The following is a 24,716-nucleotide window of genomic DNA, read 5'->3' as shown; positions in this document are numbered from 1 at the left end:
AAGAATATAAAAATAAAGAAGGTTATAAAGAAGCTGTTGGTGCCATGTTTTCTAAATTTAAAAAATATTTTTTTCCGATTCCCCCTATTTACTTGGTTGGTGCTATTCTAAATCCAAGCATGAAATATAATAATATGTGCCACTTTAGTACTATTATTTATACTAACTTAGAAATAAATACTAACCATGATTCTTAACAAGTACAACCTGATTTGTGGACGGCTATGAGTGATGCAAATGAATACATAGAACAATTATATAATCACTATGCTGATTTATTTGATTTAACCGTACCTACAAATATCACTCCAACTGTCGCTCCTCATCCTCCCGAGGAGCCATCATCTTTTAAAAGGCCGACACATAGTGGTTTTTCTGATTTCTTTTATGATTTAACTTGTTGGAACAGTGTTGATGAGAGAGCTTACACATTAACTTATCGGGAAGAGCTGAAATATTATCTTTGGTCGCCGCCAGAGGATCGCAGACGACGGATCAACACGTTGGATTGGTGGAGGAGTAATGAAACCCAATATCCTGTGCTTTCAAGATTAGCTAGAGATATTTTAAATGTTCCAATGTCAACCGTTGCATCAGAGAGCGCCTTTAGTCAAGGACGACAGCAGTTTGGAGACAACCGACACTCATTGGGATTATGTCTTCACGGGAGAACTCAGCAGAATCAAGTCCAACACATGGTTTTACCTTCGTTGACTTCGACTATCCTATGCAAGTTCTCGTTAATATTAACATGAATGAGTTGGAAAAAATGATGCATAATTTGTAGATTTTTCATTCATGTAAATTACAAATTTTGGATCATTTTGCAGTCAATAAAATTCCCCAAATTCATTCACTCCTTAGTCCTTACTTTTTATATTATTTCATTTAATGATTTAAAATTTTAAATTGAAATTCTAGTTTTCTACTTTAAATTAAAAACTTACTTCTAATATATTGTTAATTTACGACCAAATATTATTAATTTATTATATTAAGTAGCATATATTTTGTATATTTGTGTATATATCTTCTATAGACGTGTATATCTAACGTATACATGTGTATATGTTTTATAAATTAGTATATAACTATATATATATATATATATATTGTAATGTATATATATATTGTGGTATATTTTATTATTAGTAGTATATATACCTTGAATGGTGTGTATACACATGTATATATCTTCTATAGACATGTATATTTAACGTATATATGTGTATATGTTTTATAAATTAGTATAGATGTGTATGTTTAACGTATACATGTGTATATGTTTTATAAATTAGTATATAACTATATGTAGAGAGATTGTAATGTATATATATTGTATTATATTTTATTTAAACTTTAAAGTAGTACATATATATTGGATTGTGCGTATATATGTGTAATTGTGTATATGTGTATATATTTTTTAAGTTTTAATGTAGTATATACTATATATATAGTGTATATATATTATTTAACGTATTTATAATGTATATAGGTGGGTATATATAATGTATATTGAATTTTTTTTTTTTTTTATATTCTTGACCGGGTTTAACCGATTTTTTAACCGGATTTAGATGAGTTTGACCGAGTTGGGTTAAGTGGGCCGGGTTAGGATTGTTTTTAATTTTTTTACTATTGAGTCCGGCCCAACCCGCCCACTTAGACCCCAACCCAAATCCGATCCGGTCCACAAATCGGTTAAATGACACGGTCAGTTACAGGTTGGCCCGGCCCGGCCCACTTGACAGTTTTAGATGTGTATGTATAGTGGTGGAGCCCGAAACTCAAATTAGTGGATTCAAAAAAAATATATATCCTATGTCAAGGATATTCAATAATTTATATATGCCAAAAAATTATTTTTACTTATATAGTACTATAATTTTTCAACGAAATGGTTAAACCGCTGTTTCTTTGTCTCCGCACAATTTTTGAATATATATTATGAACTATTTACTGGAGATTCATGCTAAATCCCAACCCAAACTTAACATAAAAATAATAATATATTTTTATTTAAGAAGTTTAATATGCGTCATATTTTCTAACCACATAATTAATGAGATAATAACTTAAATCGTCACTCAACTTATGATTTTTCTCTCAGAAAGTCACACAATTTTAATTCTTACTCCAAAAGTCACTTAATTATGAATTTTTTCTCAGAAAGTCACTCAACTTTAGTTTTTGCTTCAAAAGCCACTCAACTATGAGTATCTTACTTATAAAGTCACTCAAGTTATTTAATTGATTTTTTTCATAAAAATTTCATAACATGTAATTTTTATTTAAAACAAAAAATTTAAGAAATAAAAATATTTTCATTTAAACAATCAATTTAATGACCAGTCCATATACAAAATTTATTTAAATGGTCTAAATAAATATTTTTTATTTCTTAGAATTTTGCAACTATTTTTGGCAATGTTTCTTGTCAATAATTACTTTATACTCTAAAGCATATATAGTCATATAGATCATCAATTAATATCCTAAAATCAAAATCATTTGATTGTACAATTTTTACTGCTAATTTTACCTCGTTGCAGTATATATATTATAATGTTACTAATATTTAATAAACTTGCTAATGTGTTATATAATATTATTTTAGTTTAAAATCTATAATGTTCCCTTTTATCAATTTATTAGGAATAGAATTCACTGTATTTATTTGATGCATGTCTATATAACATAAGTGAAAATACCAAAAATTGCGTAAATAAGTATCACATTGAAAGTTGATTAATCTAATCAGCTAAATGTATATGATTATGAAAATCTTAAAAAATAGTATTAACATTATAAGTGAATTGATACAAATTTATTAAATAGATTGAGTGACTTTGTAAGTGAAATACTCATAGATAAGTGACTTTTGAAGTAAAAATCAAAGTTGAGTGTCTTTTTGAGAGAATAATCCTTAGTTGAGTGACTCTTGAAGTAAGAAAGAAAGTTGAGTGACTTTCTGAAAGAAAAATCATAAGTTGAGTGACCATTTAAGTTATAACTCACATAATTAATTTATTGTAATTGCAAGTTGATCATATTTTATTGATACATTTGTCTAATTATTTAAATTTTTTCATCATATAATTGAATATGTTTTAATAGTGCACAGGCTTGTAGTTTTTTGTTTTGGGGTGTTTGTGATGGTTGTTGTTTTGGGTAGATCGATTGTGATATTATTCTATAATGATTTTATTTCTGTTTCTAACAGTTATTTTGTTACTGCCTATTGTTTCATTTTGTTATACTACATCTTTTCGTAAATTATTTTTATCTTATGAGTCTATCAAAAACAGTCTCTCTACTTTATCTATGAGGTAACGGTACGATCTGTGTACACTCTGACCTTCTCAAACCGCACTTATAGAAATATACTGAATATATTGTTGTTGTTGATAATTGGATATGTTTTAAAAAAATCTACTAACTAAGAAGAAAGTAAAGTAGGAAAATAAGCAAATCTCAAAGGGACATAAAATTGTTAAACCGATAAAGTACGAGAATTAACAACTTGATGAAGATAATAGAATGAAAAATATTTTGTATTTTTATGAATTTGTGGGCATGTAATTCTTATATATGGATAAAAATAAATTTATTTTAATAATTATTAGTTATCATTCATTATTTTATATGTCAAGGATTTACGTTAGTTATCTATAGCTTTTCACCTAATGAACCTTATGAATCAATATAATTTTGTTTCTTCATATATAGTTTATACTAAGACGATCTTAATATGTAATTACTTAAATGATGCTATATGCCTTTATCAAAGTACTTATTTTCTTTTTTATAATTAAACCAAGCTAGTTTGAATGAATATACTTAGTCGTGACAGAAAATAACAAATTATATGAGAACCGTGATTAGTTAAAAAGAATAATTTATAATCTCCTATAATGATCAAATTCAAAATGGTTGAAACCTCTTTTCCTTTCCCCTCTGTTTTTGTCTCCTAATATATATATATATATATATATTTAAAAAGTTCTTTATCTTCCTTTTTTTTTTTTTTTTCAAAATATGCTTATTTATTAGTTCTTGAGTATATTTTTATACTTTATGTTAATCTACTAAAAGTCATTGCACTAATCTTTCTCATAGGAAAAAATGAGATATAATATAAATTCTACAAAAAAAAATAATCTTTTTATTTTATTAAAAAAGGCATGCAAAAATGAGTTGAAAGACCTCCAAGTCTTTAATTAAAAAAAGGATAAGTGGGTCCCATAATATTATTAAGTTATCGTTTAAATAACTGGAACAGTTGTTCGACAACTGCATTAGTTGTCTTAACAACTATCAAAGTTGTCGAACAACTTTGAACAGTTGTTCAACAACTGTGCAAAGTTGTTAGAGCGAAAATGTTTTAAAATTTTTTTAAAAAGAATTTGTCTCATTTACCTAATTTTAAAAACTTGAAGGACCCTTACTTAATTGGTAAACTTGTTTGTCCCCTTTAATTCAAGGTCCATGTAATAGAATTAACGTTTAAATGAAAAACAACTCACTTTTATAGAGTGCTCAGCTCTATATTAAATGATATTTTTACCTTGAATATATTTCATAAGAAAGTCACACTTATTTGTAAATGTCACGACCCAAAAATGAAGGTCATGATGACACTTGTCGCGGCGTACCTTGACAAGTAAGCCTATCACCTAAATTGATACAAAAAGAGAAAAAAAATAAAAATATCCCAAGGTAAGGCTTCTAGAAACAAGCCGAACCATAATCGTAATCATAACAATGCGGAAAGAACTTATCCAAAATGCCAATCATGCCTAAAACCAGGTGTCAATAGTGTAAGAAGTACTAATACAATCCAAGAGTCAAATACATCCAAAAAATAACCACAATGGAATAATAATTGTCTCCGAATACTAATAAAGACACAACTACTATAAAAATATAGAGGTGAACTTCGGACGCATGAATGTCCAACCGCTACCTTGGAAGCTCCAACAATCGCCCGAGTTAATCAAGCTAAGGCGCACTCGAGTTAGGACCTGCACTGAAAAGGCGCAGTATGTATAGTACGGTTCACTTGTACTCAGTAGTTATCATAGGCCGACCAAGCAAAGTAGTAAATAAAGCATACAAAATATACACTAAGGGCACGTCACCTGCAATCAGAAAATGTCCCACAACGGTAGCCCACACCGCTTGCACTAACAGTTCTAATATATCTCACATATATTACAATAACACACCAAGATATAGAACACAAGTATACATTATTTCACATATAAATAGAACAAGAGAGAACATGTAGATACAAGATCATCAAATACAAGTAAAGGAAGGTAAGACAAATATATAGATGACAAGTCAATAAGGCAATACAACACAACATTAACTCAATAAAGTAAGTGCGATGTATATGATGATGATGATGATGCACGAGTCGTTGCACAATCCCCGCATACACTTACGGAGCTAAAACTTCCTGACATAGGACCCATGGGAGGTTCGTCAACCCGTATACAATCCACATATTTCATATCTCCTTTCCGGTATATCCCTCGAAAAGTATTTTATAAGGTGTTACAATATCTCTTAAAAAGGTGTTGCCAGTGTTTCTCAGATATTGCCACAGTGGTACCAATGTTTCATGAATGAGTATGATATGAAGATGTAATGCTCACAACCAATCACAATGATAATTTCCACAAACATCCACATGATATATTTTCACGACCAACCACGATGATACTTTTTCACAAATACATGAGCCAATAACCACTCATTATTTTCGTATCATCCACGAATTTTCACATGTCTCATTTGTCAAAAAAGTATGAATATAATCACAATACATCAATGGTACCACATGAAGCATTTTAACAACACAATACAATTATTCATATGTATTCAAGGCTATCAATATCACATAGGACCCCATACGGTCACACATATCACATAATATCTCAGTTTTGATAATTTCATCACATAGAAGCCCCACACGGGCACAACACATAGATAGCCATTTTGTATGATTAGTTCCCACCCTTAGCATGCATTTTGTATCATCATTTACTACCCAGTCCAGTTTGAAAGAGTTAAGCCATAACCTACCTCGAAAATCAAAATTGATCTGCTACACTTGAACGCGCAACCTTACTTTTCACGAACAATCTCGAACTCCACTAAAAATATCAAATATAAAATCTACGCATCAAGACAAAACCAACGACGCCCATATTGACTACTTTTAGTTCGGGTCAAAATGGACCCCCAAAATAGATTTCCAAAAAAAAGGGGTAAAATTGAAACTTTACTTCAAAAACATGTTCCCCATATTTTTAGGAACCTACAGCTGAAAACCCAAGTTAAATCGAGTAAAAAATGGAGTTCAAATCGAAGAAAAATTACTTTTGAGTTTTATCGGGTAAAATCTTTGCAATTCAGGTTGAAATCAAGAATCGGAGTTGTTTTGAAGGTTACATTGATGAAAAAATAGTAATTATAAGATAATAACATTATTCAAGTGAAAATAAGTGAAATTGAGACTTAAAATCAAACCCGAAGATTTTTGGAATTTTGAGAAATTAATCAAGAAATCACTTGGTTTGTTGTTGTTTGTTGTTGTTGTTGTTTGTTGTTGTTGTTGTTGTTGTTGTTGTTGTTGTTGTAATCAAGAAATTACTAAGACAGAGGTGAATTTTACCTTAAATCCGTATTAAAACTAAGAAATAGATGTTAATATAGCTTTCCAAGCTCCCACTAACTTTACTTTTAAGCTCCTACACTATTTTAGGGTTTAACTCTCAAGATATAAGATGAAAATGAACAAAAAGGGCCACAAAGAGGTGGAACAAGCTGTTTATATTGCAGTTTTTCTGCAATATAGCTGCTGATTTTTTTTCTTAAGTCGAAACGGATACCGACGGGGTGTCCGAGATTCGTTCGGAGTTCGATATACACAAACGAACTAGACGCGATGGCGATATCAAATTTTTAAAAAAATATCATTTTCAGAAAGTTGACCCCCTAAATTCGAAATCACAATTTTCCAAACCGAGGGTCGAAATGAGATTTAAAAGTCTTGAAATCATACCAACTATGCTAACACACTAAAATGACATTCTGGATCTGCTGGCTAAGTCGGATTTAACATCCGAGGTCGTTTCGATCAAATGTGGGTCCCACACCTAAATTTTTAATTTTTTAACTTTTCGACCAATAGGTCAAAATGAGCTCGGGTGCACCGAGACCCAAATCAAAGGTCTATCTAGCCTAAAATTGATATTCTAGAGTTGCTGGCGCAGTCCGTTCAGTCATCCATTGCAGGGATCAAAAGATATCTACATAAGTCTAAAATAAGCCTCTCGAAGCCATCAAAAATCACAATATTGCATAAATGATACCAAAATGCATCAAAAATCATGTCAATCACTCCCACACCCCAGAAATATCATAATGCAACTACGGGGAGGGTTAAAACAGTCAAATCACACAAAATCACAAATTTAACATATTTCATCAAATTCTTAGGTTGTTACATCATCCACCACTAAAAATCTAGTTCATCCTCGAACTAAGGCAAAAACAATACCTGAATAAACAAAGAGATGGGGATAAGGACTACGCATATCAAACTCAACCTCCCAAGTAGATTCATCTACAGGTCGATGTCGCCACTGGACCTTAACTACAAGGATCACTCTAGGGAGCAACGACCTAACATCCCTAGCCAAAATGGAAACCAACTCCTCAACAAAAGACAACCACTCATCTAACTGAACCGACTCCCAATGAATGACATGAGACTTATCTAGAATATAGCGACGAAATATAGAAACATGAAAAACTGGATGAACAGTTTTTAAGCCACATTACCAACAGTCCGAAGAATCTCAAATGGACCAATATACATGGGGCTAAGCTTGCTCCTCTTCCCAAACCTCATCACACCCTTCATGGGTGAAACTTGAAGGAAAATATGATCACTAACACCAAATCTCAAAGCACAAAGTGTATGATCAACATAACACTTCTGCCTACTCTGAGCCACTCTAAGTCTACCCTAAATAACCCGGACCCTATCCAAAGACTCACGAAGCAAGTCTATACCTCGAGGTTTCACCTCTGAAACATCAAACCAACCCACTGAGGATCGACAACGCCTACCATACAATGCCTCAAAAAGAGCCATATCAATACTGGAATGGTAACTATTATTATATACAAACTGTGCTAAAGCCAAATGTTGCTCCCATTGGCCACCAAAATCCATCATGCATGCGCGGAGCATATCCTCCAAAACCTAGATAGTCCACTCTGTTTGGCCATCAATCTGGAGGTGAAACGTTGTGCTAAGATTAACCCAGGTACCCAACTCATCTTGGAAAGCCTTCCAAAAGTGAGATGCAAACACAAAAACCTCAATCTGAAATAATGGACACCGACGCACCATGCAGGCGCATAATCTCACGAATAAAGATATGAGCTAACCTCGCAGCACTGAGTGAGACCTGAATTGGAATAAAATGAGCTGACTTAGTCAATCGATCCATGATGACCCAAACATTATCAGAACCACGAGAAGCGTGAGGCAACCCAGTCACAAAGTCCATAGTGATCCGTTCCCACTTCTACTCAGGAACGGGTAACCTCTGAAGCAAACCACCAGGTCTCATATGCTTGGCCTTCAACTACTGGAAACATAGGCAATGAGCCACAAAATCCGTTATATCTCGCCTCATCACCCCACCAGTAGTGCTGTCTTAAATCACGATACATCTTAGTCACACATGGATTGATAGAATATCTGGAACAATGGGCCTCCTCCAAGATCAACCTAATCCAATTACCACTCTCAGCGTACAAACTTAGCCCCCAATCCTCAAAACTCCATCTGAATCAAGTGAGGCTTCCTTAGCCTCCCCACTTAACATATTATCACGAATGAACCTCAATCCAACATCGTCAAACTGATGAGCTCTAATCTACTCCATCAAAGAAGATCTAGCCTCCACAAATTTCAAAACACGTTCCGATATCGAAATATCAAGTCTAACCATCTGGTTAGCTAAAGACTGAACCTCTAAGGCCAAAGGCCTCTCCTGGATCAAAAGATATGCCAAGCTACCCATGCTAGTCGACTTTCTGCTCAAGGCATCCGCAACCACATTAGCCTTGCCCGGATAGAAGAGAATAGTCAAGTCATAATCCTTAAGCCAACGACGCTGCCTCATATGAAGATCTCGCTTGATGAAAAAGTACTAAAGGCTATGATGATATGAGAAGATCTCATAACGGACTCCATACAAGTAGTGCCTCCACAACTTCAAGGCAAACACAATTGCACACTACTACAAATCATGGGTAGGATAATTCCTCTCATGAGACTTCAACTGATGAGATACATACGCAATTACTTTGCCCTTCTGCATTAACATAACACCTAACCCAACACCTGAAGTATCACAAAAGACGGTAAAACCCACGCCCTCTTTGGGTAAAGCTAATATAGGAGCTGAAGTCAGCAAAACCTTGAGCTTTTAAAAGCTCTCCTCATAAGCATCGGACCACTGAAAAGAAATCTTCTTCTGGGTAAACTTGGTCAATAGAGCTATAATGGATGAAACACCCTCAACAAAACGCCGATAATGACTTGTCAAGCCAACAAAACTCTAAATCTCAGTGGGCGAAGTAGGTCTAGCCAAATCATGAATCGCTGTAACCTTGGCTAGATCAACTATAATACCTTTCTTAGTCACCACATGACTCAAGAAAAAAACAGACTCCAACTAAAACTCGCACTTGGAGAACTTAGCATACAATTTCTCATCCCTCAATCTCTAAAGCACAATCCACAAATGCTCCTCATGCTCAACCTCATTCTTGGAATACACCAACAAATCATCAGTAAAAATAATAACAAAGAAGTCGATATAAGATTAAAATACCCGGTTCATCAACTCTATGAATACGACAGGGGAATTAGTCAACCCAAAAGATATGACCAAGAACTCATAATGACCATATCGAGTCCAAAAAGCTATCTTCAGAATATCCAAAGCTCTAATCCTCAACTGGTGATAACCAAACCTCAAATCAATCTTTGAAAATACCACAGCGCCCTGAAGTTGATCAAATAAATCATCGATGCGAGAAGAGAATACTTATTCTTAACCATCACTCTATTCAATTGTCGATAATCAATACGCATCTGCATAGACCTATCTTTTTTTTTCACAATAAGATAGACACACTCCAAAGTTAAATACTAGGTTGGATAAATCCCTTATCTAATAACTCCTCTAACTGATCCTTAGTTCCTTCAGCTCTGCTAGGGCCATCCTATAAGGAGGAATAGAAATGGGCTTGGCGCCTGGCTCAACATCAATACTGAAATCAATATCTCAATTCGGAGGTATACCAGACAAGTCCGTAAAGAACACATCCATAAACTCACAAACAATATGGACAGAATCCAAGGAAGGAGGCAAAACAACACTGATGTCACGAATATGGGCCAAGTAAGATAAACATCCCCTCTCAATTAGCTAGGGCCATCCTATAAGGAGGAATAGAAATGGGCTTGGCGCCTGGCTCAACATCAATACTGAAATCAATATCTCAATTCGGAGGTATACCAGACAAGTCCGTAAAGAACACATCCATAAACTCACAAACAATATGGACAGAATCCAAGGAAGGAGGCAAAACAACACTGATGTCACGAATATGGGCCAAGTAAGATAAACATCCCCTCTCAATTAATTTACGAGCATGAACATAAGATATAATCCTCTTAGGACCCGAATAAAGTGCACCCTTCCACTATATCCTTGGCACATCCGATGAAGCTAAGGTCACGGTCTTAGTGAAATAATCTAAGACAGTATGATAAGAAGCAAACCAATTCATGCCCAAAATAACATCAAAATTGACCATGTCTAACACAAACAAGTCTACCAAAGTATCACGCCTGGAAAAAGTCACAATACAAGATCGACACGCCCGATCCACTACTAAAGAATCATCTACCGAGGTAGATACATGAATAGGCATGGATAGAGGCTCACTAATAGAATTAAAACCCAAAGAAAAATACACAGACCCATAGGATAAAGATGATTTGAGATCAAATAATACAAATGCAAGCCTAAAACAAATGGGAACGATACCTGTAATAGCAACATAAGAAGCCTATACCTCTGGTCGGGATGATATGGCGTAGCACTACTTACGACCATCAACCAATAGGATAGCCCCATGACCACCATCTCGCACCTTCGATGAAACCCCTACCTTTCATAACTAAAATATGAGTAGCTCTAAGAACACGGCGGGGACAGTCCTTGGCCAGATGGACAAACTCATCACATACAAAGCAACCTCTAAACTTGTCCTGATGGTACACTCTCCTAGCACTTTTTGAGATGCTCGATAGGTAGATCCTTGCATACCCAACTGACCCTCTACACTCTGAAGTATCTCTTTAAACACTATTATTTGAGTTGAGATTCTGCCTGTGGGGATGACATAGATGAGAGTTGAACTCTACGTCCCAAAACATCATACTCTGGTGTCAGCACTAATGAAGAAATAGTACTCGGCGTTTGAGAAGTACCCAAAGCTGAAGTAGGTGCAACTGAAGGAATACTATTTCCAGACTCTGGCACAGGTGGAGGTACCATACTCGTAGCTAGGGAAACACCAAATAAACTCAAGGGAGTACCTTCTAAATGGGTCAATAGACGAATCAACAATCCCCCCAAGACTGAGGTAGAAAAACTCTGAGGCACTGGAGTTGAACTTATACCTTTAACCTGCTCAACACGAGGATCAGGAAAGAGCCCCCAAGAAATTCTCCTAGACGAGGCCGATCCATAAGACCGTCCATTCCCTCGAGTCCATCCACAACTCGAGGCTCACCCTTTGGGTGAAGGCTATACATATCTGATCACACTGGACCTAGTCAACACCATCTGCGCAGAAAGAGTAAAACACAAATCAGAACATGATATATGAAAGAACTTCTCCCGATAAAGAATAAAATGAGAGAAGTTTCCTAAAGATGTCCTACATCCTCTCGAAGATAGATACGGACGTCTACGTACCGATCCACCAGACTCTATTAGACATCCCGATCTTATACTATTGAGACCAATGAAACCTGTTTGCTCTAATACCAATTTTTCACGACCCAAAAATAAGGGTCATGGTGGCACTTGTCGCGGCGTACCTTGACAAGTAAGCCTATCACCCAAACTGATACAAAAAGAGAAAAAGACAAAAATATCTCAAAGTAAGACTTCTAGAAACAAGCCAAACCATAACAGTAATTATAAAAATGCAAAAATAACTTATTCAAAATACCAATCATGCCTAAAATCAGGTGTCAATAGTATAAGAACTACTAATACAATCCAAAAGTCAAATACATCAGAAAAATAACCACAAAGGAATAATAATTATCTTCAAATACTAATAAAGACACAACTACTATAGAAAGATAGAGGTGAACTTCGGATGCATGAATGTCCAATCGCTACCTTGGAGGCTCCAACAATCGCCCGAGTTAATCAAGCTGAGGCGTACTCGAACTAGGACCTGCATTGAAAGGACGCAGTAGGCGTGAGTACGATCCACTTGTACTCATTAGGTATCATAGACCAACCAAGCAAAGTAGTAAATAAAGCATACAAAATATACACTAAGGGCACATCACCTACAATAAAAAATATCCCACAACGGTAGCCCACACCGCTTGCACTAACAGTTCTAATATATCTCACATATATTACAACAACACACCAAGATATAGAGCACAAGTATACATTATGTGACATATAAATAGAACAAGAGAGAACATGTAGATACAAGATCATCAAATACAAGTAAAAAAGGTAAGACAAATACATAGATGATAAGTCAATAAGGCAATACACCATAACATAAGCACAATAAAGTAAGTGCAATGTATATGATGATGATCATGATGATGATGATGATGATGATGAATGAGTCGTTGTATAACCTTTGGGATCATAACACAATCCCTGTATACACCTACGGAGCTAAAGCTTCCCGACGTAGGACCCATGGGGGGTTCGTCAATCCATATACAATCCATATATCTCAAATCTCCTTTTCGGCATATCCCTTGAAAAGGGTTTTATAAGGTGTTACAATATCTCTTAAAAAGGTGTTACCAACATTTCTCAGATATTGCCACGGTGGTACCAATATTTCATGAAGGAGTATGATATGAAGATGTAATGCTCACAACCAATCACATTGATAATTTCCACAAATAGCCACATGATATATTTCCACGACCAATCACAATGATACTTTTCCACGACCACATGAGCTAATATTCACTCATTATTTTCATATCATCCACGAATTTTTACATATCTCATTTGCTAATAAAGTATGAATATAATCACAATACACCAATGGTACCACATGAAGCATTTTAACAACATTATACAATTATTCATATGTATTCAAGGCTATCAATATCACATAGGACCCCATACGGTCACACGTCTCACATAATATCTCAGTTTCGATAATTTCATCACATATAAGCCCCACACGGACACAACACATAGATAGCCATTTTTAATGATTAGTTCACACCCTTAGCATGCATTTTGTACCATCATTTATTAGCCAGCTCAGTCTGAAAGAGTTAAGCCATAACCTACCTCAAAAATCCAAATCGATCCGCTACACTTGAACTGGCGACCTTATGTTTAACGAATAATCTCAAACTCCACTAAAAGTATCAAATATAAAATCTAAGCATCAAGACAAAACCGACGACACCCATATTGACTACTTTTGGTTAGGGGTCAAAACGGACCCCCAAAATGGGTTTTCAAAAAAGAAGGGCAAAATTGAAACTTTACTTCGAAAACTTGTTCCCCATATTTTTAGGAACCTACAGCTAAAAATCCAAGTTAAATCGAGTTAAAAACGGAGTTCAAATCGAAGAAAAACCATTTTTGAGCTTTACCGGATAAAATCTTTGAAATTCGGGTTAAAATCAAGAATTAGAGTTGCTTTGAAGGTTAAATTGATGAAAAACTAGTAATTATAAGATAATAACATTATTCAAGTGAAAAGAAGTGAAATTGGCGCTTAAAATCAAGTCCTAAGATTTTTGGAGTTTTGAGAAATTAATCAAGAAATTACTAAGAAAAGGGGTAAATTCTTACCTTAAATCCGTAATACAATCAAGAAATAGATGATAATCTAGCCTCCCAATCTCCCACTAATTTTACTTTTAAGCTCCTATACTATTTTTGGGTTTAACTTTCAAAAGGCAAGATGAAAATAAACAAAAAAGGCCAAAAAGAGGTGGAAAAAGCTGTTTATATTGCAGTTATACTGCAATATAACTGCTGGTTTTTGTTTCTCAAGTCGAAACGGATTTCGATGGGGTGCCCGGATTCGTTCGGAGTCTGATATACACAAACGAACTATGCAACCATACTAAATTCGACGTTCCGGATGTGATGGAGATATCATATTTTCAAAAAAATATTGTTTTCACAAAGTTGACCCCTGAAATCCGAAATCACAATTTTTCAAATCGAGGGTCGAAATGAGATTTAAAAGCCGTAACATCATACCAAATGTGCTAACACTCTAAAATTGACATTCTGGATTTGCTACCGAAGTCAAATTTTCCATTCGAGATCGTTTCGATTAAATGTGGGTCCCACACCCAAATTTCTAATTTTTCTACTTTCCGACCAATAGGTCAAAATGAGCCCGGGTGCACCAAAATCTGAACCAAAGGTCTACATAGTGTAAAATCGATATTCCAAAGTTGCTGGCATAATCCGTTTGGCCATCTATCGTACGGATCGAAAGATATCCACATAAGTCCAAAATAAGGCTCTCGAAGCCATTAAAAACTACAATATTGCATAAATGATACCAAAATGCATCAAAAATCATGTCAATCACTCCCACACCCCATAAATATGATAATGCAACTGTGGGAAGGGGTAAAACAGTTAAATCACACAAAATCACATATTTCATTAAATTTTTAGGTCGTTACAGTAAAGTAGGTGTTTTCACTAAATTACTCTCAATTAATGGTACATATTTAATATTTCTTCCATCTCATATTAATTAGTCATCTTATTAAAATAGTTGTCTTATATTAGTTGCCGCCTTACTAAATCAAGAAAGCATTAATTAAATTTCTCCCATATTATCCTTGCAATTAAATTTTTTTGAAAGTATTCACACTTTTTTATAAGGTTTCTAAGAAGATTTTTAAAGGGTGAATTAGTAAAATTACCTTCTTATTTATGATTTCTTAACATGTGTAAAAAAATGATCAACTAATATGAAACGAAGGAAGTATCTTTTTCTTTCCGTAAATAAAATATGTAATATATTCTTCCACTACTACTTTATCATGCACTTTATGAGAAAATGGTCAAATAGCCCCCAACCTTTACCCCAAATCCCAACTACACACTTATACTTTGAGAAGGTCCTATGACCCCATGAACTATTTTAAAATAAATTATTACCCCTCCAACGCTGACATGGTAAGAGAGTGTGTTTCACTCTCTTTAAAGAGAGTAAGAACAAAAATATTTTATTAAAAATTTATTTTTAATATTTCTTTAAATAAATATATATGATTTTAATTATTATACCCATCAATGACAATTAATTTTTTTTTTCTTCTTCTTCAATGGCATCCAAGAACCCATCAATAGGCAATTAATTTTTTTTTCTTCTTCTTCTTCAATGGCATCCAAGAACTCATCAATGACATTTCTTTTTATTCTTCTTCTTCTTCAATGGCATCCAAGAACTCGAATTACATGAGAATGTTTAATCAATTCAGATTGAAAAATAAAGTCATCGAAATTTTGAATTTTTCGGCGCCATCACTGTCGCGATGCCATTTTGTGAAAATCGAATATTTTTGGGCTATTAATTGTTGATTTGATTTTGATAAGATTACATATCGTGTGAATTTTATGTGATTCATTATGCCATTGAAGAAGAAGAAGAATAGAAGAAGAAGATGATGATGTGGCATGACGTGGAATTAATTTTTTTATAGTAAAAAAATGATATATGACGTGGAATTACGTGGCATGACACGTGGCAGCGCGTTTAGACCACAAATTAAAATAAAATCGGGGTATGATTTTTTAGAGGGGTATATATTTCACTTTAAAATAGGTGGGGGGGGGGGGGGTAATAATTTCATTTTAAAATAGTTCAGGGGGTCATAGGACGTCTCAAAGTATAGGTGTGTAGTTGGGATTTGGGATAAAGGTTCGGGGGGTATTTGACCATTTTCTCTATATTAAAAGTGTGAAGGCTTTAGAAAAGTGATTTGAACTTTTTGTTCTTCATTAAAAACTCTCCTTTAGACAAAACTGTTTTTTTACTATTTTCTTCAATTTATTATTTAATTATTTTTATTATATTAACTAGTCTCCTAAAATATATCGGACTTCTAAAATATATGAAAGGAGAATCAATTAATATTTTTCTTTGTACTGATCAATTAGAAAAATACTCCTTAGGATAGAAAAATACTCCTAAAATAAGACTCTATTAAGGAAATACTTCTATAAATATTTAGATGCACGTTAAACTAGAGAAGAAACTGATTTAATTATTGAGAAAATTGATGCTCATCTAACTTGATTCGTTCTTTAGTGTAAAAATTTTCGCTCAGACAAGAATTATTTCATCAAAACTGAAGTTTTGTGATCACTATTGTATTATTTTGTTGTAGTTTACAAGCTATAGATGAATTTACAGGTAGCAGATGAATGTCAGTCAACTTTGAGAAATTTTTTTAGGTAAAAGTTAGGTTTAATTGTAGAGAAAATGGTTAAATAACCCCCCCCCCCCAACCTTTACCCCAAATCCCAACTACACACTTATACTTTGAGAAGGTCCTATGACCCCCCTGAACTATTGTAAAATGAAATTATTACCCCTCCAACACTGACATGGCAAGAGAGTGTGTTTCACTCTCTTTAAAGAGAGTGAGAACAAAAAAATTTTATTAAAAATTTATTTTTAATATTTCTTTAAATAAATATATATAATTTTAATTATTATTATTATTATTTTCTTTCTTTCTTCTTCTTCTTCTTCTTCTTCTTCTTCTTCTTCTTCAATGGCATCCAAAAACCCATCAATGACAATTAATTTTTTTTTCTTCTTCTTCAATGGCATCCAAGAACTCATCAATGATATTTCTTTTTATCCTTCTTCTTCTTCTTCTTCTTCTTCTTCTTCTTCTTCTTCTTCTTCTTCTTCTTCTTCTTCTTCAATGGCATCCAAGAACTCGAATTACGTGAGAATGTTGAATCAATTCAGATTGAAAAATAAAGACACCATAATTTTGAATTTTCCGACGCCATCACTGTCGCGACGTCATTTTGTGAAAATCGAATATTTTTTTGAAATTAATTATTGATTTAATTTTGATAAGATTACATATCGTGTGAATTCCATATGATTCATTATGTCATTGAAGAAGAAGAAGAAGAAGAAGATGAAGAAGATGATGATGATGATGATGATGTGGCATGACGTGAAATTAATTTTTTATAGTAAAAAAATGATATATGACGTGGAATTACGTGACATGACAAGTGACAACGCATGTAGACCACAAATCAAAATAAAATCTGGGTATAAGTTTTTAGAGGGGTATATATTTCATTTTAAAATAGTTCAGGGGGTCATAGGACCTTCTCAAAGTATAAGTGAATAGTTGGAATTTGGGGTAAAGGTTGGGGGGTGTTTGACCATTTTCTCTGCACTTTATTAATGCTTTTGTCTTTCCCAACATCAAATACATAGATACTTCGGAGCATTCTCCACTCTCCTATTTTATCTATCCTATACTAAACTTCTACCCAAAGAGAAAACATGGTGCTCACTCTATGAGGCAGTCAAAATGTGTTGGTGGTGAGTTTATGATTGGTGGTGAGTTTATGAGAACGCCAAGAACATGTGTCATTAGAAAGATAAAATGAAATCAAAGTTAGTTATGTAAAGGTGTCATCTTCTTGTTCTTGTTGTGTGAGTGTATTTTGGAATAGGTCCTTGAGCCGAGAAGTAATCCATCCCAACCCTTCAGTGATGTTTTTGGATGTGATCCCTTGTGTAAAAAGCCACTTCTTGCTCTAGCAAAACCTCGATTATCTAAGGACATGTATTCTTAAAGCTCGTTTGTGTGATTGTTACTTATTGTATTGTGTTGTAGTGTAATATTACTTTAAACACAATGGTAGGTTTTAATGTCACTTAAATTTTAATATATCGTATCGTTAAATCCATTATTATGTAATAATAAATAGTTCCATTTGGTGTGATCATGTTCTTTTCCTTGAGGACGGCTCAATATAGTTGATGGCCTAAAACGGAACTTCAAAATGAGGCCTTAAAGAAAAAAAAATTATTATATTTTTTTATTTGAAATTTATTTCTATACTTTTTGAGATGCAAAATTGTGAACAAAATTGTTTATAATTGATTTCTTCAATAATTTCTTTTCAATTAACAATATATCTAAATCATTCAATTTCTCTTGAGATGCCGTTAATCTTGAATAAAATTTTATTAATTTTAATTTTTAAATAATTCTTCGAGTGAGGCAATTGTTATAGGAATTCAATAAGTAATTTATGCATTTAAAAAAATAAGAAAATATTTTTATCCTGTTGAAATATTTCTTACTTTTCTATTCCCTCTGTCTCACTTCAACTATTGTTTTAATTCTTTTCATGTTCATTAACACAAAATGACATATAGAAAGTATAGTTTATTAAGTCTACCCTATTTATTAGTTTATTAAGTTTCGCCTATTTATTAGATATTTCTTTTAAAAATATAGAAGTATTAAAAAGAAATCTTCTTTAGTGTTAAGAGTAAAGTTGAAAATAATTATCAACTTTAATCTTGAATTTTTAAAATAATAATTTTTTTAAGCTAAAACAATACAAAAATGAAATAGAGAAACTATTAAAAAGTACTCAATATTTTCTAATTTAAAAAAATCTACAAAGTTATAAACCTTTATTGCTAAAAAATAGGTCCTGAAAAATTGGAGGCCTAAAGCCTTGGCTTCACCGGCTTTAGGTTGAAGCGACACTGCTTTTTTCATTTTTTGTTTATTTATTATTTAATAACAATCCTACTTTATCCTGTAATTTACTTTACTTTCTTTATAAAACCTTACCTTGCACCCTATTGTTCTTTATACTATTATAAGTTTATCTATAAGATTATTGATGAGAAGCATTATGTAACAATGAGAAATGATACCGTAAGCATAAAACGGATTATATAAACTTAAACAATCTTATACATAAACAATCCTATCCATAATCCTTTGTATTATTCAGGAATATTGAACTTAATGATTTTCACATACACACAATAACAGTAATTCAATAAAGAATTACTTACCTGAATTCTCCATGGTTTTAGCGGAAGCAAAAGCGTAATTTCAGAAGCATTGAATTGTTTTTCTCTCTTTACCTTACTTTCAGAATAATTGTGATGAAGGTTATTCTTCTTTTGGCAGAGAGAGGACTCCTTTTATAATAGGAATAGTCAGTTATGTTTTCACGTTCCATCAACCTGATCAGTGGATATAATCATTATCTTACTAGGAGTCAATAATTGTGGACACAATCCTACTAAGAGTCAGTAATTATCCTACTAGGTAACTTTCCATATAGATTAAGGATTTAACTTATTCAATTATTATTAAATCAATAAATAAATTAATTATGTGGGCCATAGAAATTTACATTCTCCCACTTGGCACACACAATGTTAATTTAATGGTTTAATAGGTACGTTAATCATGTGCACTATTAACGTTAAATCCAACATCATTTGTCATCGTTAAATAAATCAACTAAAATGAGTCATGGTGGTTGTACGTCCCTTGACTTGACATAGTTCCTTCCATGTACTACAATATTAGTCTATTACCTAACATAACCTTTCAAATACATAATGGGTCCAACGATAATACTTACAATACTTTATCTAAGTCAGAACCTGTTATCATCATTCACAATATTATGTATAAAAGAGAAAATAGGTAACAACAGAAACATATATAATTTGAGCTCAAAGTGTCAATTACATAAACATAATAAAGACTTTACTTAAAATCATTCATTGCTATCAATAAGACCCATTCTTTCAACATGTTCAATAAATGTTTTGGGCGGTAATCCTTTCGTCAAAGGATCAGTAATCATAAGCTTAGTGCTAATATGTTCAATTGACACTTTATGTTTCTGGACTTCTTCTTTAACCGAAAAGTATTTCAATTCCATATGCTTAGGACCTTTTGAATACTTATCATTTTTAGAGAAGAAAACTGCGGCAGTATTATCACAATAAATTTTTAGCGGCCTGGCTATATTGTCGACTAGTCCAAGTCCTGAAATAAAATTCTGCAACCAATTAGCCTGGATTGTGGCCTCAAAGCATGCCACAAAATCAGCTTCCATAGTGGATGCAGCTATAACAGACTGCTTCACACTCTTCCATGATATTGCTCCTCCACCTAACAGAAACAAATATCCAAATGTGGATTTTCTTGTATCCACACAACCAGCATAATCTGAATCTGAATATCCAAACACATCTAGATGATCAGATCTTCTATAAGTGAGCATATGATCTTTCGTTCCTTGTAAGTATCGTACGACTTTCTTTGCAGCCTTCTAGTGATCCATTCCAGGATTATTTTGATATTGACCCAGCATTCCAACAGTAAAACTGATGTCTGGTCTTGTACATGTTTGGGCATACATAAGACTCCGAACTATTGATGCATAAGGAATATCTTTTATTTTCTTTCGTTCCAAGTCATTCTTTGGACATTGATTAAGACTAAACTTATCTCCTTTCTGAATTGGAACGGGACTTGATGAGCATTTTTCCATTCTAAATCTCTCTAATACTTTATTAATATAGGTTTTCTGAGACGATCCTAACAATCCTTGTGATCTATCTTAAAATATTTCTATTCCAATCACATAGGATGCCTCACTCATATCTTTCATTTCAAAGTTATTAGAGAGATATTTTTTGGTATCATGCAACAAACCAAGATCATTAGTAGCAAGCAAGATATCATCAACATACAAGACTAACATAATAAACCTACTCCCACTGACCATCAGATATATACACCGGTCAATAATGCTTTCCTTAAATCTAAAGGTGACAATCGTTTCATTAAACTTAAGATACCATTGTTGGGAATCTTGCTTAAGTCCGTATATTGACTTCTTAAGTTTACACACCACGTGTTCCTTTCCTTTAATAGAAAATCCCTCAAGTTGATTCATATAAATTTCTTCCTCCAAATTTTCTTTTAGGAAAGCCATTTTCACATCCATTTAATGTAGCTCTAAGTCATAATAAGCTACCAAGGCCATTATCATTCTGAGTGAATCTTTTCTAGAGACAGGTGAAAACGTCCCTTTATAGTAAATGCTATCTTTTTGAGTAAAACCTTTGGCAACAAGTCTGGCCTTGTGACGTTTGATGTTGCCAGTTGAGTCGCGTTTGGTCTTAAAGACCCATTTACACCCAACTCTTTTGCAAACTTCGGGTAATTCAACAAGGTCCCAAACTGCATTTTGTTCAATAGATTTTAACTCATCTTTCATAGCATTTATCCATTTATCAGAATTGTTGCTTTCAAAGGCTTGTGAAAATGAAACTAGATCATCATCAATTCCTAAGTCAGTTTCTGACTCATGTAGATATACCAAATAATCACCAGAAATAGCAGATCTTGTTTGTCTTTGAGATCTTCTTGATGCTACTTCTTATGGTTCAGCTACTACAGGTTCATCAATTATGGCTTCATTAGTAGGAATATTAATTTGTTGTTCTTGTTGATTACTTTGTTGTACAACATCTTCAGGAACAATAAATTTAAAAGAAGTACAGGGTAAAGGAATTTGCACCCTAACTTCTTTAATTTCCACATTACGTGGTTTTTCACTCCCACTAACTTTGCCATTCTCAATGAATCTAGTGTTTCCAGTTTCAACTATTCTCGTACTATGATTAGAACAGTAAAATCTATACCCCTTTGATTTTTCTGGATAACCAATGAAGAAACCACTGATTGTTCTTGAATCCAGTTTCTTTTCTTGTGGATTATAAACTCTAAATTCTGCCGGGCAACCCCAAACATGTAGGGGCCCCAAACTAGGTTTCGTACCAGTCCATAGTTCGAAAGGTGTCTTTGGAACTGCTTTACTAGGAGCCCTACTTAGTAAGTAAACGGAAGTCCTTAAAGCATACATCCATAATGAAGGAGGCAAAGATGAATTACATAGCATACTCCTAACTATATCCACTAATGTACGATTACGCCTTTATGCCACAACATTTTGTTGTGGTGCGCCAGGCACTGTGTATTGAGCACATATGCTACGCTTTTCAAGGAATTTAGCAAATGGACCTGGGTGTTGTCCACTTTTATCATATCTTCTATAATATTCACCAGCTCTATCAGACCTGATTATTTTCACCTTTCTATCTAGTTGATTTTCAACCTCAATAATAAATACCTCTAAGGCATTCATCGCTTGAGATTTTTCATGCAACAAATAGATATATCCATAATGTGAAATGTCATCGATAAAAGTGATAAAATATTTTTCCTTATTGAAAGATGTGATATCAAAAGGACCACATATATCAGTCTGTATAATTTCAAAAAATTGTGTGCATTTTGTGGCTCCTTTTTTTGTGTGTTTTGTTTGTTTTCCTTTAATACAATCTACACAAATATTAAGTTCAGTAAAATCTAAATCTAGAAGAATTTCATTCTTAACTAATCTTTCTAGCCTTTCTTTAGATATGTGACCTAAACGTTTATACCACAAGTAAGTATATTATTAATTCACCAAACTTCGTTTGGTACCAATATTATGATGCAGAGTTAAAAGTGTTTCAGTAAAAAGATTATCAAGATTCAGTTTGTATAAATTATCACAAAGAGTACCAGTACCAATGAGATAATTATGCTTAAACAAACTAAAACATCCATTACCAAAATTAAAAGAATATTCAGTCTTATCCAACTTAGATAAAGAAACTAAATTTCTCGAAAGAGAAGGAACATAAACAGTTTCTACTAAATTTAAGTGACGTCCAATATCAAGAATAAGACGATAAGTTCCGACACCTTCAACTGGAGCCTTCACTCTATTCCCTATGTAAACAAATCTTTCATTCTTGCTTATGGTTTGGATTGTAAGGAATCCCTGCGTAGTATTAGAAACATAAACAGTACAACCAGAGTCAATCCACCAAATATTATAAGGAACTTTAGTTAAATTTGATTCGAGACATGTAAAAGCATAAGGCTTACCTTTCTTCTCAAACCATGCCTTACGTTTCAGGCAATCTTTCTGAAAGTGTCTAGATTTTCCACAGAAATGACACTTTCCATTCTTGTTCCCTTTCTTATGTACTTGAGATGAGGACTGATTAACATTAAGTTGTTTATGTTTTCCCTTACCATGCTTCTTTCCTTTCTTTTCATCTCCTTGATGATTTACATAATTAATCGAGTGGGTTCCTTGATTCTTTAGCCTCGTTTCCTCTTGAACCAATATACCATGCAATTCATGCATGTTCCATTTGTCTTTCATGGTGTTGTAGTTCATTTGAAAAGGACCATACTCAGACGATAATGAGTTGATAATGAACTGTACAAGGAAATTCTGTTCCTCTTCCATTCCCAATGACTTAAGTCTTGCTGCTATGTTTGTCATTTCAATAACATGCTCATGCATAGAACGTGAACCATCAAACTTCATAGTGGTCAAAGTACCCATTAGTGTCCCAGCAAGAGAATTATCAGCAGTTTGAGAAGACTCTTCCACAAGTTTCAGAAGTTCTTTCGCACTTTCAGTTTTGGGAAGAGTAGTCTTAATATTGTCCGTAATATTCATTCGCATGAACATTAGGCCTAATCTGTTAGACTGATCCCAGTGCTTATAATAGGACTTTTCTTCATCACTGCTAGCTTCAGTAATAGCAGTTGGCTTTTCAAAGTAAAGTGCAGCATCAAGATCTAAAATTCCAAGATAGAATTTGATCTGTTCGCACCAATCTGAAAAGTTAAGTCCATTAAAAGTCGTAACAGAGGTAGAGTGGGAATGAAGGGCAAGTACTGAAAATAGAATATGCTCATTTGTTAATGCTTTGAGTTATCAGATTAAACACATTATCAAATTCAGAAATAATTTACTTAAATGTATATTGATGTTCTCCTTTGGGCGAAACATCGAAATACAACTTTAAACATAATGATGCTTAAAATATATTTAACACAACATGATAATATTTAATGCATCAATTAATAATATTTATCATTTTTGGATAAATAAATAAAACTAACGATACATCAAAATTATCTCTTTAATATTTATTGGTCATACGAATAAACAATCAACCTTTGGATGATCCACAAATGTCTTATGACCAAAAATTTAATTTACCCATAATTATTAGATCAATTATAAGCATCAAGATTAATGGGTAATTAATTTAAACTTTAACCTTTATTTTGGAATTAATTTCATAAAGATTCGACCACTTTGGTGATTAACGAATCTTATATATATGATTCTAAGTTATATTAAGAAACAATAAATTTT

This window comes from Capsicum annuum, chromosome 5 (assembly GCF_002878395.1).
Source record: "Capsicum annuum cultivar UCD-10X-F1 chromosome 5, UCD10Xv1.1, whole genome shotgun sequence".
Taxonomy (NCBI): Eukaryota; Viridiplantae; Streptophyta; class Magnoliopsida; order Solanales; family Solanaceae; genus Capsicum; species Capsicum annuum.
Note: the sequence above shows the minus strand (reverse complement) of the source record.